Source organism: Anopheles bellator, chromosome 1, assembly GCF_943735745.2.
Source record: "Anopheles bellator chromosome 1, idAnoBellAS_SP24_06.2, whole genome shotgun sequence".
Lineage (NCBI taxonomy): Eukaryota > Metazoa > Arthropoda > Insecta > Diptera > Culicidae > Anopheles > Anopheles bellator.
The window spans coordinates 59,234,446-59,249,740 of NC_071285.1; positions in this window are offsets into that span (position 1 = coordinate 59,234,446).

Sequence of the window (15,295 nt, forward strand, 5' to 3'; positions counted from 1 at the left end):
CCTGTACATGACCAGAAGACTTAAACACCTCTTGTAAATCGATCAGAAGACTAGAACTGCGAAGACCAACAGTGGAAAGAGAGTTTCGTTGTGGTTCATCTGTAGTTCGTCAGTTTTACTCTGCCCAGACACTGCTGAAGCTAATGTGAATTGCCTTGTGTTTCTGTAATTTATGTAACAAGACTCGCCGTTTCACGCCGTTCGCATATATACTAGGAACAGAGTATCACTGCAAAGTAACGTGCTGGTTTGGGGGCAACCCCGGGTCTGTATAACCTAACGCATACGCACAACCATATTACATACACCGACGACAATTGTTGGAAGGCCAAATGCTACATAATCGTCCTTCCACGACAACAGTGAAAACAGATCCGCAACACCGCATTCCTCCACAAGACAAATTCGATGTAACCTACTTATGTGTTTAAAACGATACCTTTTGTTCGAAAGCAGGTTAAATTGATCCATACCGAGATTCTAGCGAGACAACGGTATCAGATTGGCAAAAGATGCGATCGAATGCTGGATCGAACAGACGTTCAACATCGTTTGTTACTTGAGTCTCTTTTCTTGTAGGTCAGTTGTACTAAAGATGTGTGACGTTGTGGCAAGGCTCGCATAATCCTTGCCGGGTGTAGTTAGAAGGTAGGTCAGATGGAAACGAAAGCGCGCGGAGAAACCGAGAGATGTAGGCGGAAAGATAATGGCGAAAATATTTATCCAAATGTACCGGAAATGTAAACTCCATATAAACCGATGGTTACGATACACACATAGTGAAGCAACAAAACTGAAACAAATCAAATACAGTCTAGATGGTAGCGCTGATATCGATTGGTCCACCGCTCCGCCAGCATTCCGACGGTTAAGCAGGGAACGGCAACTGGACACATCGTGGAAGTGGACAAATGTTATGTTATTTACGAGAAATAAATCGAAGATTTCTGAGAAAAGTAAAGGTTATTTGGGTGCGCCTGTGTCTCTAGTTTTGTAGTTGTTCGGTAAGTAGAACGGTGCTACTTAATCCATTTTTTATCACATTTTATCGCCGCGGAACCAAACTGCATATCAGATTTCTGATCTATTGCCCCCATTTCCGTAATCATACGGCAATAAACTATTGGCGTCTAGATTTAGGTGCTGCTGGGATGCCGTTCGCGTCACGCAGCATAATTTATTTTGCACGTCCTGACTGGTAACGGCGACTCCGGAACTGAGCACGAAGTGCATACGGCTCGGTCGACTACCATTCCACCCGGCATTGCTCTAAGCGGTCCGTGCATAGTGGTTTGCATAAATTTTGCACTGACCAAGCATGGCGGCACTCTGGCCTCTGTCATTTGCATTAGCAAAGAACGCACAGCTTTAAATCGTTAGAAACGCCCATATCACTGGGTCAGGCTGGGTGTGCCGTTGTGGTTTCTTCATCCGCTGTTTGTGATGCAAATCACTTTCGGACATCGAAACCTAAATGTTAGTCATTACCGTTGTTGATAGAGAACCAGAGAGAGAGAGAGAGAGCCAGAAAAAGCTTTTTAAATATTTGATGAAGCCGTGTGCGCGAACCACATTCCAAAGCAATCCGGGGTGGCCGGACACTGAGAAATGTTTCTATCAGGTGAGGCTGATCGGCTACCGCCCGGTGCTCACCCTTAGATGATAACCCGAGGGGTTGTCACAGTGATCTGTAATTTCCCACCCCCGGGGCCGAGGGAATAGATTTTAATCGGAAAAATCTTAGCCCACAGCCACAGGGACCTGTAAAAATGATCGTAAGTAACAGAGAGTACATTTATGGAACATCGCACTGTTGAAATTCAGCCAACGTGCTACGCTGGCGTCGAAATCGGTCCTCCACTGTATCGGTTAGGGTAGGTATCATGAAATCATTAACCGCAGGTCCACGGCCCAAGGAAGTGACGGTGACTGGGCGAATGGACGAATGAATGAAAGATCACCGATTAGCCCCGTGGCTTTACGGTGGGCGATACGGAGGAAAGAAGGAATGACGATAGACGCGCGTGTGGAACAGAAAAGTGGGAAAAAGCGAACGTATAAACACGGACGGGCCAGAGAAGAATCCGTGCCAGCGAGACGGCCCCGTAAGGGCAGAAGGGACAGAAAGAGAGGCAGAAATTCGTAACATAAAACCTATCGTCTTGCAGGCTTTTAACATAAAACCAACCGGGAGCATCCGAAATGCGTTGGAATTAAGAGTGCAATCTCCCTAGCGCTCAGCTGAGGAGGTCATTGGTTGGATTACACAATTTTCAATTTTTTATAACTGATTTAATAGTTTTTTGTAGCAATTCGGGGATTGTTGTGAATTACTCAATGTTTGAAGAATATTGTTCACTCTGCCACCGATTGCTGCCATGGAAACACCCTGTGCCAGCGATGGTAGGTTAGTTTCGGTAAACGAAGGGAAAACCATCGATGCAAAACGGTGTGAAGCAGGACCAAAAGAGGGAGAGAGAGAGAGACCCCTCGAGTCGAGGGAGCAGAAGGCCGTCTTAAAGAATTCGAGCCATACGAAGCCGGGAGCAGGGAAAAGCGGTAAAACGGGGGGGCCCCCATGAGAACCGGAACGTGGGTTGAAGGTGTGTTGGTTGTGTTGCAAAAAGAAGCAGTAACCTGCGCGCCATTAAACGTACACAGAGGCACCGAGGATGCTGGTGAAAACTCGACCCTCACTTGAGCCTTCCGCCCGGATGTGTCACATGTGCGGTCGGTGATTAATAGAGGCTTTTCCATCCGGCTGGCAGTGTATTGGTGTGCGGAAAGCTTGTCCAGCACAGCTGTGCCACGACGCGGCGAGCGTTTGCGCCAGTGGTTGTGTTTGGTGAAGCGCTACCCAAAACCGGCCCGGCCCGGCAACGCTGCGCCCCGTGGCTCGATCGGGCGCGTTCGGCCGTCCGGACGATCAGTTGAATTCGGGAGTTCGGGAGCAACGGTTCGGGAGTGCTGCGGGTTCGGGGTGTCGAAAGAGTTAAGAAACTGTGCGCGCGCTACTTTGTGAGAATTGAAATGCATGGTGGAGTTGATAAGCGTTGAGCCGGTGAATTCTGTGATCACACGCGCGTGGATTTGCGTGTCCCGAGAGAACAGCTCGAGATCCCGATTGTGGTTTGTGCGGCCAAAGGGCAATGCCGCAGGCAACGTGATATCGTGATTCCATTGTGCTGTAAGTTTCATAGCCGCATGTGTCTATCTCGTCTAGTAGACTGTGCCTCTGTGCCAGACGTAGCCATTTTGGATTCGATTTTGGAATCGCAGCACGATTAATTGCGGGCTGCAAATTAATTAGAAACATGACGAGCAGAGAGATCAGCGTTCTGGGAAGAGTGAGTGCGAGAGTGATACGATGCGTGTGAGGTGAGAAGCGAGACCGAGAACGCAGCGCGCCCGTGAGTCTACCTGCCGGTCGCATTCACGCGCTTCATTTGGGTTCATTAGCAGCGCTGTCCGATTCATTCGCTCTAACCCTTTTGAAAGGGCCATCGTTCCCCTGTGTTTCTGTGAGTGTGGGTGTGAGTGTGTGTTTGTCGGTGGGTGGATTAATCCAATTAGTCCTCGAACCCGACACCCGCCTGGTCCGGGACACCCCCAGTGCACCAGCCTAGACTTCTCGTCGGCCCAGAAGCGGCACCCTTCTAGTGTTCGTGTCATATTTTTCCAATCCGGTGCTCCGTCTGGTCCGAAGGTCAGGCGGTGGCCGGCGTTTTCGTCTGACACATTTAAGCTCATTTGCGTTGGCCGAAAACAAATCCCAGCCGTGGCGAGCGAGAGCGAGAGAGAAACGGAAAATGACGAGCAGCATTGTTCGCTGAGCTGGAAGTCGTTGGGAAGATGTTCTAGTTCAGCTGCCGGACTTTGGATCCCAGAAAAGTATTTTAATTAGTCGTTTGCCGTCAACTTTGGTTCTTTTTAGATCGAACGCGGTCGCTGTTTAGCATGGAGGAACACTCCAAGAAAGCCGCTGGCTGTGTTTTTGACTAAAACAGGTACCCAAAGAGGACGGTCTTATAAATGTTGTGCGGTCCCCAAGAGAGATACGGACGAAACCCAAGGAATGCGGTCGGACGAAAGCGAGCCAGTCGGGCCCCCTCATAATTTCTCCCGGCTCGTGGCTAAAGCATGCACATATTTTTGCAATTCTAACCTTAATGTAATTCTGCTGCTGCTGTCGGGGAGCGCCTGATTGTGCGTCCCTTTTTTTGTGGTGCATATCGGACAAGATCACACGGCTTCTTCGTCGCCGCGCCGCGAGTATGGGGTCTATTTTTTCGACTCGACTCTAGCAAAATAGTCCTACCTACGCAATGCTGTTCTCCGGATCCCGACCGGGCCGAGTAGGGTTTCTGGAAAGGGAACGAAAATATGGACCCCATTAAAGCAGAGCCGAGAGATGGCCCTTCGGCGACATCTGCCAGAGTGTCAGCATCAAAGCAGGGACTTGTGTGCTGTTTCAACGGCTGCGCGAAGATCGTGGCGAAGAGTCACCGGTAATTTGATCGCTGTGATGATCTTGTGCAAACCGAATAACAGATCTACAGTGAGTCTCACCTCACCAATTGTGTCCATTACTCTTGACCGATTGGCGACGATTATTTGATGACAACGGTTTAGTCGTTATTGGATTAAAGTCGCTCCCCCGGGGGAGGGGCACAGCGCCCTGGGGCTTTTGGTTCGATGGCCATCGGATCGGCTCGGTCGGATCTCGCATTTCAGTAGACCCGTCCCGGCCAAATCCGGCCCTCACTGTGCGATCGGCGCGAAATAAATAAAGAGAAAAACGGCGTGGCATTAAAAGGAAAAACATACTTCCCATTCCGTGCGCAACGACGGCTTCACGACGACGGCGGCGGCACCCCAAAACCGGTATCGGAAGCGGCCGCAGTACATAAATAACCTTCCGCTCGACAACCCACCACGGGGGAGACCCCCGGCTGCGCTGAGCTGAGCCGCGCGCGCACAGGAATTGCGTGCGACAAATATTCCGCAACGGCATTCGTTGTGAGCAGCGGAGCCCCGGCCCCACAGTTCCGGAGGCCCGGAGGGGGCGACCAACGAAATCCTCGCCAACGTCTTTCTCTCGTTCCATCTCGTTCTCGCCGCAGTGGTTCGCGAATCGCCATCGGAGTATCGCCGTTCAATCGGCGCGCGCAAAGTTTCCCATGGGGGTTTAGGACGGCTCCCCAGCGTCCCGGCATGGGTTTAATCGGCGCTGCTTGAGAACTGCAGGCCACAGAGCTCCAGTGTTTAGTGCGCCGGTCCGGTTCTGCGTGTATTTGTAGTTCCCCGGCACAGGCCCAATGCCAAGTGGTGCCAAGAATGATGCTCGCGAAGCAAGTGGTCTAACGACGAGAGTGGGCTGCTGCCGGGTCCGGCGGTCGTTGGCCTGTCACTCACAAACACACACATACAAACACAGGAGGTGCTGTCTCTCTGCGATCGTGAAGCTGTGCGTAACACTTTTTTATTGTTTCACTCGATGCACAATTGCTCCGACTCGCCAAGGTTACCGGAAGTGCAACGGATTTTGGTTTCGCCGGAAGAGTGCAACGCAGAAGCCTCCAGCTGAGCTAAGGTGGAAAAGGTACGTACGGCCACAGTTGTTAAATCAATTTTCTTATCCTTTCTACGTCTATCGATCGATATCTTGTGCCTAGCCCCGTGTACCATGCTAATCGAAAATCGAATCGACGATTATAATTTGCGCTGTTCATGCCGTGCTCGTCGGGTAATTGGGGTCTAAAAATATTTCCACAACGCGGCGCGCACGGCACGGCACGGCACGGCGGTTGGACGCGCGTGCACGGGCCAAATCGATTATGTCACGTTAAAGATTCCCTAAAAGGGGTTGGTGGCCATGTTAGCGGTTGGTGTTTTGCCAGCTGGGCTTGCTGCCGTTCGAATGCAATTATCGTTGGCAAAATTATATTCACGATCGGTTGCTCCCTCCCGGGTTGCTCCAGTTGTTGCCAGGCAACCGCTTTGTCGTAACGCGGGAAGCCTTCTCAAGTCGCAGGTCGCGAGTCGCGAGTGCCGAGTGGTCGTCTCTCTGGTTTTTGCCGCTGCTTGTGATAGGATTTATTTCTTTCGATCCCACCACGGCGCGGCCAGCGAGGGAAACTAATTACACAACCGCGCATCGGCTCGACTTGGGACAGTAATCAGTGTTGCTGCCATTTTTTCTTCTCTTCTGTTCTCTTAAATATGACATTCACGATTTTCTCGAAGGCTTAGCTCTCGCCGGGCGCCGATCCCTTTGCTCGACCACACGGGGCTGGGGGCACCCCGGCAGCGGCATGGGTGCATAAGGCACGACGACGGCGGCGGTGTGGTACGGCCTCTGCAGCGGCGGCCTACACGCGCCCGCTCGGGTGCATTAGCCGAGCTTTTAGCTGCGAGAGCAGACACAGCATATGGGGTCGAGTGCATCTTTGAGGCACCCCGGCGGGACCTGATGAAGAAAAATGGGCTCGCTAAATGCTATTAGCTATGTGCCGGGCTCGGCCGCCGTCGAGTGGAGGCTTAAAGCGCGGCACCGCAGACAGCCGCCCAGGGGGATTTTATTTTTATTCGTTGGCTGAAAATTGATCGAGCTTTAGCGAATGTTGGGTCCCCGTCGGCGTCTGTCTGGTCCGGGCGTGTTGGCCAAGGCCGAATGAGTAGGTCCACTTTTTAGTATGAAAATTTAATTCCTTTTTTTAGCCGTGGAAAGGTTTTCAAATAAGGCCGTACCGCATCTGGCACTGTCTCGCTCACGAGTTCGTCCTCACTGTGGCTGTTTTACTTTTAACCGTTTTTGCGCATGAAGCTTCGACTCCTGAACCATTCATAAATCGTATTAATGCGCTTGAGACGTATACGTACGATGACCAGCGGACAGACCGAGAGCTTCGGATCGGATCGGATCGGCGGTAGCTCCCTTTTATGTTTTCCCGGTGGTGAAGTGGTTGTTAAAAGATTTACTTCATTTTTCTTCATCATCCGCCGTCAGCTTACGGTCGGCAGCAGCAGAAGCACCCCCCGAGTGCCTGAAGTGGCCGAGAGGACGGACGAAACTCGCTGGTTGCACCTCCTCCAGGAATGGAATTAAGAAGCTGAACGAGAAACGGCCAGAAGAGTGTACATGGCATCCACCTTCCCGGTGTGTTTGTTTGATTGTAGATCGATCGGTCGGCTGGTGCAGTTGCTCCCGATGGCTGTCCTATAGTTTGATAATATTTCACTTAACAAATGTCGATCGTAGAGCAGTTTTGCACTGCTTCTTAAATCAATTGTTTCCAATAAATATGCATTTGGTCGGCCATTCTCACACTGATGTGTTGAATCGATAACTCGAATCGGGTTTCACTCGAAAACGGAATCGCCCGTAACTTTCTTAACCCCAAGCCAAAGGTACGACTTGCCGATCGAGAAGTGGTGAAGAATCAATTTTATAACCCCCCCGAAGGCTACGGAGCCAGTAGCTATTAAGTCGAAGCCGGCGGAAGCATATCGAAATAGCATATCACCACACGAAGCGCACGATCCGGGATCGATCGATCGATCCGCGGGAACAAGAAGCGAAGCGTCATCGTCGCGTCGGAAAGCATTGGCCCCGGGGAAATTATTTCACCCCGATCGTCGCCGATCCTTTTCAGCATCTCCGTCGAGTCAGCCTTATGTCGTTCTGTAAGAAGTGGGCCGGCAAAGAAGAAACCAACGAACCAACCAACGAAGGCAGGTGTGTACTTCCGTTCAGCGGTGGAGCACGAAAGTAGCCACGGATGTTGCAGATAATAACCGAAAGCCGACGACGCCCTACTTTATCACGCCGCGCTACGGGTTAGCCTGGGGGCAGCTTGGTTTCTCGCTGCAAATCGCTCGGGTTTCGGGCCCTTTTTCTCACTTATCTCGTTCGTGGTTCCGTGTTTCTTTTTTTGTTAGATGAATTAATATACTTAAAAAGAAATACTTGAGGGGAGACAAGCTTTTTGCAGTACTTATGAACACGAAACTCTTTCTCCTGTGCGGTTTGTTTTGCATTCGTTCAAAAACCCGTTTTGCGAGCGAGGCAATTCTTTCTGGCCGTTCGGACCACCGAAGACGAGACGGGGTTGCTATAAAACTTTCGTTTTTATGGATTGTTTACTTTAATCGACGCGTGTAATTATCTTCCTCTGACGACTGACCTCAGAACATCTCGGGCTATCGACGGTTGCGGTTGCTCGGAACCCCTCGCATATGGTGCAGCCAACAATACCACAAGCATGGCTGCACCGGGCCGATTAATGGCCAAAGGGGATCCGTCATAAAACCGCACGGCTCGGAATGATCGAGATGATGGAATTCAATCTTCCATCCGTGGGCCACCACGGTCGTCTGATCCACGCAAACCTGTGGTCAGCTGAATGCCGAGTCGATGTGGATGAGCACCTGAATCAAGTCATCTCGAGAAAAGAGGTGGTTTTGAACGTTTAATGTTGATGTGCAACATCGCCAACACTCGTCACTGATAGAGCGTGCTCTAAGAAAAAAGTCTGTTAAGCGTCTCGAAACGGTAAACTTCATCAGCATCTAGGTTAATCAACAATCTAGGTTGATGTTGAGCACGATAATATGGAATTATAGCACGAAAAAGGGAACACAATTCAATCGAAGCTACACCGTAGCTCGCGCTACATAAATGCCAGCTTCCCTGGGAACGGCAAGGTTTTTAATTCCGAATCGCAAACAGTTTTTAATGAGTCGTCGAAAAGTGAACGCACAAAACTTTGCTCTTTATTTGTCCCATTTTGTCTCTACCGTTGTTTGCCGAACTGTGCCAATGGGCGCTCTCATCGAATCGCGATCAGTGGGGCTATTGCTTCGAAATTGGTTTTCAAAACCTCATAAAGCTTCGGTAAATATTGAACATCGCGTCGAACTTTAGCTATTTAATGACAGCTTCTTCAGTAACTTTGTCGGCATGGAATGAACTTCTTTCGATCGGAATTCTAAGAAGACACCGGCGCTGCCCGAATGATGTTGGTTGTGGACAAACACACGTCGGAAGTTATTTTTTATTAAATTTAATTGTTTTAATTTCCTAGAGATTTTTACAAAAAAACTACAAACGGAATGCAGCCCTTCGGTTGGTGGCATCCTTCGCGAACGTTTCAAGAAAGGCAGCATCATTCGAATGATCGGTAAACTCGATTATCTTGCCGTCCTCTCGCTGGTTCTTCGCCATTTGATTCGCTCGCTTCTTCGGACGTTCGGGTCGGTCGAATCCTTTCGGCGATCGATTCTAATTTTCTTTATTTACCATCACCACCTGTCGGCTCGAATCCGTCCCGTGCGTCCCGTCTCGCGAACCCGCCGGTAAAATCGAACTAAAGTTTGGAATGAGTTTCCCGTTTGGCGAGCCGTGGCTCGGGCTCATCCATACGGGCGGCACCCCCTGCAAGGCTCTGCGGTCGAGGCTACAGTAATTACTGTTTGTCGTACGAAATGATGCATAAACTGTTGGAAAGCGAAATATTTACTTGTCCGCAGCAGCACGAGCGAAAGACAGAGAGAGAGAGAGAGAGAGAGCGGCAGAGAGAGACCGAGTGCGGTGGGCTCCAGGAGAACCGGTTGTGGCTCGGGCTAGGAACGAATGTTGCCACCATCATCACCATCCGGCGATGTCGTTGCCGGTTGTTGGTGGTGGCTCATTTTGCTCGAACTCTCGCTCGCTGCCGTGTCGTGTCCCGCGTGCGATCATCGTGGCGAACCTGTTCCGAACAGGGTGGTCCTCCAGAGTGTAGTCCTCCGCGCTCTCTCTGTGCGGTTGGCGGATGCAATTTCGGTTACAACTGTTTCGCCCACGGTGCACGGATTCGGGACGGCTGCATTGTGACAGAGAGATGATCATGGCGCAAAAGGTGGCCTTCCTTCGCTCGGGGAGATTAATTAGCCACAGCAACATATTGTCTTCTCCGTGTGCCTGTGTTTGTATGGCTCTGCATCGATCTGTCCTGTGGGTGGATTTTGGGGAAACAAAAACATCCTGACAAAGCTGGTGCCACTTTCACCCGCAAGAAGACCGCAGGCGCTACGAGAAAATGAAAATCTTTTGCTTAAAACCAAGAGCTTTCTGACGGGGAAGATTATTTGCAATGCTGCTCTGTGAATGCTGGGCCAAGGGCGGAACTTCGCCTTCGCCTTCGCCGCCCACACGATCCTGTTTGTTCGGTATTGTTTCCGATGATGAGGATTTGCAATCACTGCTGGAAATTACCCCCCTCGGGGGAGGCTAATATTTACTGGCCGTTCCGTTGCACTACCTCGCCCGTGGTCTTGATGATGATGATGCAATAGCTCGCGGTACTGTTTATGAAGCGCTTTGTTTGGAGGAACCGTACCTCGGTTCATTCGCAGTAACATTTATGCACACGGCCCAGTAATGGCTGGGACTATCGGTGATTACAAACACCGACAGCGACTGAGAGTTTGATTTACAATATTCGAATGGTGTGTGCAATAAAAGGAGCGTGTCAATAAATGTCGGCGACAGCGACTGTCTTTTTTTAACGGCATCATTAAATGCGTGCTTCGTGAAACTGCATTCCTTTGAGTTTAAAATTCATCACTTTCTGCCGGGGGGGTCCGAACCGGCACTCGCTGACATCACCGCTGACATCACGCCGGTGAGCTCTCTGCAGAAAGTGATTCATAATCTGTGATCAAGATTTTGGTGTTATTTATTATCCGATCCCCGATGGCAATGCTGCGGATCCTCCGTCGAGAGATTTCTAATTAATTAGCATTTCCAGCAGTCGCTAGGCCCCCTCAATCTGAGTCGATCAAAGACAAACACATCCGAGCTTCGCAAGACGAATGCCGTGATAATGCGCAGATTAACATTCATTCAACCTAACTGGCTTAATCATTCAACATGTGGGGCTGGCCGTATTCATTTGCACAATTAGCTGTCTAATGTGTACAAGGAGTAAGAACTGGACTCGTTTTGCAACTCATTATTACAGCAAAACTCGTCCGATTTATTATGCCAGCAGCCTTTTCAAATTCATCACATTTCGTTCGGGCGCTGCTCGGAAATAATGTTCCAACTTTGCTTTTGCTGACTGATTGAATTCATCCGTTTCGCCGGCCGGCAAACTTGCTGTGGGTTTGTGGAAAAGAATCGTGAAACACATTCACGGAACACTTTCCCGGATGCTTTCAGGACGATGCCAGTGGCTCGCCTTGCGTGAATGGGTGCTTCCTTTCCGGGAGAGTTTTGTTAAACTTTGTGGCGAGTGTTTCTGTTGGCGAAAGTTGTGCTGTAAACTGTGTTTGAGGTTTGAGGTGTGCGTACACACCACACACTGTATGACTGTTTTTTTCACAACAGTGTTCCGGTGACGGAATGAAGAGTGTTCCGTGTGTCGAGCCGATGTTGAATCCATGGTTTCGCTCGAACGGATCCCGTTGGGAAGAGGTTTGCGATCGGCTGGAAAGAACGATTATCTGCCGCTAACCTTGCCACCGACACTTGAATATGAATGAGAGTAAATGGGGCCTTTTGAATTGTGAATTTGTTGATGGCAAACCACCATCATTATGCACGTTTTAGTCGCGGAGCACGAACCGCTCGATATGCCTCTGCCGTGCGTTTATCCGTTTCCGGTGAGCCGCGAGCTGGAGTGGACCTTTGGGATTTTGGAACCATTTTCCGACTTTAAGCTTCACAAAGTGCTCCATCAAAAGTGTGTTTGGTGTGTTATGTTGGGCTTGGAACCGACACCACCCTGAGGACGTAATCGAGGACGGTGCTGTTTGAGATCGGTGGGTATCAAGAACTCTGGGGTCGCTGAGATATGTTGTTCTTGGTAAGTGTGTGACAAAATATTCCAACATCCGGTCAACAAAGGTGCAGAGGAATAAAAAAGACGTGCCATTGATGGAATTTATTCCACGGCACGTGAGAAAGACCCCGTACGATACGACGTCGAGTTGGTTTTCTTTCGTCACCCGTCTGTCGCCGCTTCTCACCCATCGGTCACGAACAGGGCGACGGAATGACGGTGGACGGGACGCTGTGTCATCGGGAGTCTCGTAAATGGTTCGGCTCATGGTTGGAACATTAAGCATAGCTCAACATTTCATCGATCGCGCGGTGCGGGAATCTCCCTTCGTAAGGTGCGCGAGAAAAGAAACAGGAAGAGACAACTTGACCGTAGTGTGTTGAAGGGGGTTAAGATGTTTCCTAAAAGGCAACATCTTCATCCGCTTGCGCTTGCGTGGGCACAATGGGGAAGAAGAAAGTCCGACTACCGTGCTTGGTGCTTCATTTTGAGCATCATTAGTCCTTTGATTGACACCAATGTGAGACTGTGGAATTTAATTTACGTCTGCAGCCAAATTAGACAACAAATTGCTCCCATAATTGAGTTTGCAAATAACTCAAGTTCCGGTTCCCGCATTTTCGGATGATGAACAACCGCGTGTTTTCAGGCCTACACTTGTGGTACCTACCGAAAGCCGGCACATAAACTCACGGGGAGTAAACGGAACGATGAACGGGACTTTTATTTCCCTCCTGTAGTCTCCTGTAAATTGTTGTGTAAAAATAATACCTCGCGATGGGCTAACGGGTTGCGTCGAGTAACTTCGCGACAACGAATGTCACACATGAATGTTGACTCACTTCCGGAAGTCTCCGACTACCGTGGGGAAGCAAATTTAATTAATATTCGTCAAAGAGACGTTTTCAATTCAATTTAGAGCTAGACCGCGGATATAGCAGCAACAGCGAAGTGCTACAAATCGTTGATTAATAATCAACTTCCGACATTGGTTGTTTATGAAATGTGTGCAAAAATTAGCTAATAATCTAATTTTAGGGCTCACGGCTAGAAGATTGCCTTCCTTTTCAGTCCATCGCAAGGAAAGGCTTTACGAGATTGTTGAACGTAATTGGCATTTTACAGCGGGGTTTCACTTTTGCGCCCGCAATTTGGCTGAACCCGTGACCCTGAACTCGTACACAGCCGGATCCTAATGGCGTACGGAAAGTGTGCTAAAGTCCCTTTGGCTGCGGGGTACGAAATTTTTGTCATAACATACCGCGAACCGGTGGCGGAAACCTCTTGACGTTGCATGACGGCACTACGTAGAAGAACTTCGCACGCTCACTGGCTGGTGGCCCTAAGTGTGTGCATCTGTTTAGCGAGCGTCGGCCCCAATAGTTGCCGGTCCCAGGATACCTGTTCCAGTAAGGCCAACAAAATAATAACCCGTCACCTAGTGGTGGTGCGGGATCGAAGAAAGTAAGAGCAAAAGTGTGTTTTCCCTACTTCTTGCATTTTGCTTGCTCGCCCAAAGAAACCAGAAGTGGCATCCTTGGCGCTTCTTGTTCCAGGAACTCATTCTATTCTCAGCCTGACGGGCCTTCGAAGCTGAGCCTTTGAAGTGTAGGAATGTGTGTGATGGGTCCCCTAAGGCCCACATTTGTATATTTGAATTCACACTTTGTGTTTGTTTGCATTCTTTGTTCCCAATTCATATTTTAATCCCATACCATGCTATAATTCGTTTTATGAGCTATCATCACGATCTAAAATATTGTCAAATAGTTCGCCGAGGTTGTGCGCGCCCCTGTCTGATGTGGTCAATTAAATGTTTTCCCGCGAAGCGTGACGGAGCAATTCCATTAACGCCATTCCGCGGAATTTAATTCAATTTAGGAGCAACCCATCTCCGATAGCACAATAGGCTGTCTACCAGGACCTTCGAAGGCGCCCACATGGAATTGAATTCTTCCCGCTGTAATATGGGAACCTTCGAGAATATGTTGAACAGTGTGTCTGTTGTGCTTGGATTCCATTTTTTATCTTAAAAAAGTTTGAAACTTGGCGATAAAAATTGCGTGCATTTCATCTCCCATGTTGCCGCTTTTAGGGTGACCAAGAATTAGTTAAACGTTCATCTATAAATCAATGCGACTATGGGCGAGGTCAGTGCCGTGTGCTGCTGGCACCGCTCTCTGCGAACGGTCCGTCTCCACTGACCCATCTTCGAACGATCCGCCACCAGACTCCACTCTGGTCCACCGCGCACCGTATTGCCACCCTGTTCGAGAAGCGATAGTTGGCATGTTCTGGCTCGCAATAAATCTTGCCACAACAAGAGAACTCCAAAATGGCGCAACCATACAAAATCGAGGCCGCCCCGAAACCCTCAACACCATATATCACTTTTCCCAATGCTTCCCAGCATGCATTTCACTGCACTTGGAGCTGTAATTGCCGACGGCTAAGGGGCTGCAGATGCACCGGGCACTCACCGAGGGGCCGAAGCTCTAGAAACGATTCCTGCAACCTGTCGTGTGGGGCGGGTGCATGTGCATAATGTACTTCTGCTTCTTATTAATGCACTATTTCGCTCTCTCGCTCTCTCTTTCTCTCTCGTCGGGAGCCTTTCCCGAGTGATGCTCATCGTGATGCTAATGACAAGCGGACCGTTTCGCTAACATTAGTTTAGTCCGCATGCTGCATTCAGCGGTCGGTTCGATGTAACAGTAAGCTGCATCCTTGCCGGTTCGAGTGGTGCGTTTGGTGCGCTTTGAGGTCAGCGTGTTCCTTCTCCTCGCACAGGGACGGGAGGGCAGGTTAATGAGTCAGTGCAAAAGTGAGGATCACCGATTCGCCGAGTGTGTGTCAATGATGAATTTCCATCGGCGGCGCTGTTGGTGTGTCTGGAGTCCGGATCGTGTGCCTATTAGAGATAATCAGTTGAACTCCTGGACTGTGTCGGGATTGGTTTGGCGATCTTTCCGGTTCCAGCCGGCCGGTGCTGGTAGGCTAGTGATTGAGTTATGGTCCGAAAACGGTACAAACTGGTTTTGACAGCGCAGCCCGGGAAGCAGTGCGCCGTGGCCGCGCGGGGCCTTTGATTGGAGCTAATAGAAAGCATTAATTCTGGCGCAACGATTTTGAATTTGAAATATCTGGCCAGATTTATGATATCTCTCGCAGCGTCGAGCAAACATGATCTGTGGGCCGCGATGTTTATCGGATCCTGCGATACCGGGTCCCATTCCGAGTTCCACTTTTGAATGCTACTGTGGAACTGGGTCATCATGGCTGCGCAGCGATTTGCTACCTAATGGACTAACAACGCTGGACACGGTTGCACTCTCCGTAGTGCATGTGATCCGACTGATGACTGATATATTGTTAGGTTAATTTAAAAAAAAAAACTAAAACTTTGGAGGTTAGCTTGCGTCGCAAATCGTGGACGCGTGTCACGCACATTTCACTCACTTCGAGTG